Source organism: Electrona antarctica (assembly GCF_951216825.1).
Source record: "Electrona antarctica genome assembly, chromosome: 8".
Lineage (NCBI taxonomy): Eukaryota > Metazoa > Chordata > Actinopteri > Myctophiformes > Myctophidae > Electrona > Electrona antarctica.
The window spans coordinates 19,798,726-19,803,532 of record NC_136789.1 but is presented as its reverse complement, the minus strand read 5'-3'; the positions used below and the strand labels follow the sequence as shown (position 1 = coordinate 19,803,532).

Here is a 4,807-nt window from a genome sequence, read left to right as displayed (position 1 = left end):
TAATTAAGCAAAGCTATGAAACAGCAAAGTTTAGTTATATCCGTACACATAAGCTCCAGCTCCAGTTATTATTATTATTTTTTAATAATAATAAAGAAAAGAAAAAGCAATACATGCAATATCTCCCACTCTTGGCAGTTCAATGTGTTTAATGCCCTGGAATCCTAGAGAGGAGATGGGAGGTGAGGTTTCATATCATTTGCACCTGATGAAGTTCAATCTTGTGATTAATCCTTTCATTTAATTCAGCATGCGTGTAGTTCTGCCTTTAGAAATCTTATCACAAGGGCATTTTAATGGATAAATTGCTCATTCATTTCTTTGCGGCTGCATGTAATAAAACCCTTAACAGGAAAACTTATTTTGTGCAGTTTCTTTTTTACTTTGATGTTTAAAGATGGTTGCATGTGTTCAGGTTGTGTGGCACATCATGGGCACAATTGCCACATGGATAATTGCCATCTTTTGGGGGAGCTAAAACAGTATGTTTCGGACCTGTCTGCCTTAATGTTGGCCTGCACCAGCTTGTTGTGCAAGCTGGGACACTTTCTGTAGGCAAGAGGCTAATACTGGTCCAGAGGCCAAAACAGACCAGTGTTTTAGAAATGTGTTTGTGAGAATATATATATCTTACAGTAGGCCCAAGGGGTATACGCGTGATTGGCTACAATGCTGCCGAGTCACCGTTGAAGTGTTGCTCAAGACACACTGTAAAAGTAAAGGGTATGGTTCAATAGCACAGGGCACATGGGGTTAGCGGCAAGAATGAGCTTTTCTTCCATTTACGGAATGGAGCAGGAATTGTGGGGAGAGAGAAGGGGGGTGGAAATGGTGAAATAAAAGCTAGATTGCTTGATGCTTCACTGCGTCATTGGATCACTGAAAAGCTCTGCTCAACTATGATTTGTAGCGCCCATCATGCTGCAACAAATATCGGGCGTTACTTTGTCCATGTCACTGGTTTCCATTGATAATTACTTGTAGCCTGACAAGTACAAGTAGCCTCTCACTTTTGAGGCAAAAAAAACAAACAAACAAAGGTTTTCCATTGCAGCAGCTTTATCAACGAATTCCTCATTATAATGACATACAGTAGGCATCCACGTCTAGCCTACAGTATACAGTAGATGGTAATGGCAATGGTTTCTTTCTGTTGTGTCTGAAATCAGTGTTACGTTTGTGAAGGCCAGCGTCTCACTGTCCACTAATGTAGACAATTAACATTGGATACTCGAGAACATCAATACACCTGTTACTATATTAATATAATACCAGTAAGACGCCCTGAGGGCAAGAATAACAGAGCTTCTTAATACGGCACAGTTGAGAAGCAGGAGTTAAACTATTAATCTGGTGTCATTGAGGTCACATGTAGAGTTGCTGGCCGGCTCCCTATACATCCAGATCTAGTATGTCAAACCACTATCCAGGGTTTGATGTGGTTATGTTTTTTTCCTTCTTTTATTGATTGACGTTTTCAGGCCTGAAACAAAAGAGCTTCTTAATACGGCACAGTTGAGAAGCACATATTGAGACGTGACCATATAGGCGTGACGTGACACGAGACTAACAAGACATTCAGGTTTTCATAGTAACCATAGGTCGCCTATGGTCGCAATGATAATATAATTAATTAATTCAAATAAGTTTATACATTGAATCTTTTGCCAAAGCAAACAAAACACAACTTGTAGGCCTATTTAGTTTTATTGGAATAAACAACTTTTTAACTGACTTATCCCTTAATAATAATAACTTACGGGGAAAAGAGAAGACAGCTTGGGACTGGAAGTCCACTGATTAGACATCAGGCAAACACACACATGTGTGTTTTACGTCTCAGTGTCCCTGCCAACAAGAGATGATGAGTTATCTATGATCCATTCAAGTCCACACGCACGCACGCACGCACGCACGCACGCACGCACGCACGCACGCACGCACGCACGTGTGTGTGTGTGTGTAGGGAGTGTATAAAAAGATTATTTAGAAAGAAGAGAATGTTCTACAAAAGATTTACAACACACACACACACACACACACACACACACACACACACACACACACACACACACACACACACACACACACACACACACACACACACACCTCCTTAGTGACTCAGATCAGCACTTCACACATCCAAGCTGCATAGTTTCTGTCTTTCGCCGATCCTGAAGAAATAATTCACATTTTGTAGTTTTATGTCTCACCTGTTTGAGATTAACATTCTGCCCCGTATTCATATACCTATCTATCTATCTATCTATCTATCTATCTATCTATCTATCTATCTATCTATCTATCTGTTGACTTGTGTCAACAGAAACAACATCAGGTGCACTGAAGACATCTCAAGTGTAATTGAATCCTATAGTCATTATACTGTCTAAAAGCTCACATGTGAGTGTGTTGTGCGCTTGTAGATCGGCTATTTTTGCTGAAGAGATTTGGTGTACAGGGAAAACAGTAGGTTAGATTGTTAGATTGGTGTGAGATTAGGGTTAGCCATAGGTTTTGTGAGGTTTAGGTTAGGGTTTAGGGTTAGTCACATTTCACACCATCGGACTGGTGCGAGGTAGGAGATGGTGGGCCCAAATGCTTAAAGGAGCATTCAGTGATTTGGGTGATTTGGAACCCCCCCCCCCCCCCCCCCCGGTCTGCCCCGGTAACAAGATGTGCACATTCACGCACTACAGTGGGGGGACAGTGGGGGGACACAACAGGCCAACAGCACGCACACCAAGGCCCGCCCCCGCTCGATCATGATTGGCTGAAGGCCCCTCTCTATCCTGATTTGATGAAGGCTGGGCCACCTAGCCAAAAACGAAACCTACGGTTTTTTGGCCCCAGGGGTTAACTGGGGACAGGGAGGGACTCCTTATATGGTCAGCACACTCTATAGTAGGGAGGATTATCACAACAAAACAAAAAAAGAAGTGATATTTGAATTAAGTGCATTCACTGAATATACCTTTAACAGAGAGGCTGGGGCAGAGCAGGTCAAGTGCACAAGAATTTAATGACAAACACTAGGAACACAAGAAAGTTACACAATCAATTCTTATACTAAAGGAATACACTAGGGAAACTATTGAGTCAAAGAGAACACCCATATTGCAGCAACATCAACAAACTCACATGGAACACAAGGAACTGACGGTTTAAATACCACATACCAGGTGAACACAACTGACGATCAGGACACATGTGACTGGGGTTAACAATCAGAACAATCAAACATCCTCATAAATCGCACCATTTATGAGTCAGAGTCAACACAGACAAAGGGGACACGTGCGCACACACAAGCACACAGACATTAATTGCTTGTCTGTCTGACTTTTTCTCCATCCACCCACAGTCTCCCAGACCTCCCTCTCTCTGTCCTTTAATTCATCCACATTTCTCCTTGCTACTCTCTCTCTCTCTCTCTCTCTCTCTCTCTCTCTCTCTCTCTCTCTCTCTCTCTCTCTCTCTCTCTCTCTCCCTCTCCCTCTGTCTATTGTCCAGATGCTTTTACTTTAGTGTGTCATAGACTAGTGTGCCGTTTTATGTGTTTCTCACTCTCTTCTTTCTCCCAGGCAACATTAGCCACTTCATCCTGCAATGCCACTGTGGAGATATAATTCCCCCCATCTGGTCCTTGGTCTCCCGGGGGGCCTCCTTTCTTTGGACGTGCAGAGAGGACCTCCCTAGGGAGATGCCCCGGAGGCCTCCGTTCTAGATGCCCGAACCACCTAAGCTTTTCAAAGTGAAGGAGCATTTGCCCTATTCCCGCCCGGACTATAGAACATCTCACCCTATCCCTAAGGGAGGCGCCAGCCACCCGTCGGAGATCTGCTTGAATCCGTGATCTTACGCTTTCGCTCATATCCCACACTTCATGACCATAGGTGAGAGCAGCCTAAGATTTAGACTCTCGTAGATGTATTCATCGATTCTGACATTTTCAATCTACGAGAGTCTAAGCCTTCATTACCCATGGGTCGTCGTTGGACCTAGAATTGCTCTTAACATGTACAAATGCAAAATCTAAGGTGCTACACTTACACTTCTCAGGTTGACCTGCCATCTGCGTTTTAAAACCCATAGATGCGTTGTTTTCAATAAAAAAAAAAGGTGTTTTGATCCACATGTCTCGGAATCTGTCATCCATCTTGGATCTCTCCTCGTCTCCCCCAATGAGTGCAACTGGCTGCGCAACCCAGACCACCAGGGGCGCTGTTGCGTAGTTACAATGGAGGACAGATCCAAGACGGATGACAGATTCCGAATTTCCGAGTCAGAGTGGATCAAAACACCTTTTTTTATTGGTGTAAATGGATGGATTTTAAAAACAGATCGCAGGTCAACCTGAGAAGTGGGGCAGCAATGTAAGCACCTTAGATTTTGCATTTGTACATGTTAAGTGCAAAGCTAGGTCCTGGGGGAAAAGACTCTCGTAGATTGAAAATGTCAGAATCGATAAATACATCTACGAGAGACTAAATCTTAGGCTATAAGGTGAGAGTAGGAACGAAGATTGCTCGGTATATATCGAGTGATTTTCATCACAACAGTGCAGTACAGAGACCGCAATACCGCTCCTGTTGCTCCGGCTGATCTCCCTCTCCGTCCTCTCCTCACTCGTAAACAAGATTCTGACATACTTACGCAAGATACACGGATTGGATTAACTCCTTCACACGCATAATGAGACCACCCTACATGCGCATCTCCAACAGCCTCATTGACAGTACATCTCCTGCCTGCAGTCCCAACTCCACTTACGCACTTCTTCGACACAGGGAACACATGTACGGAA

General features: G+C 43.5%; 1 long non-coding RNA gene across 1 annotated transcript; it reads right to left on the bottom strand.

Moving 5' to 3' along the window:
- Positions 1 to 1,082: 1,082 nt before the first annotated feature.
- On the bottom strand, positions 1,083 to 2,169 carry LOC306927744. The gene is made up of 3 exons (XR_013790572.1): positions 2,110 to 2,169; positions 1,761 to 1,848; positions 1,083 to 1,483 (listed from the first exon to the last, which is right to left on the bottom strand). It is a non-coding gene; the product is annotated as an uncharacterized lncRNA (long non-coding RNA).
- Between the last annotated feature and the right edge of the window lie 2,638 nt (positions 2,170 to 4,807).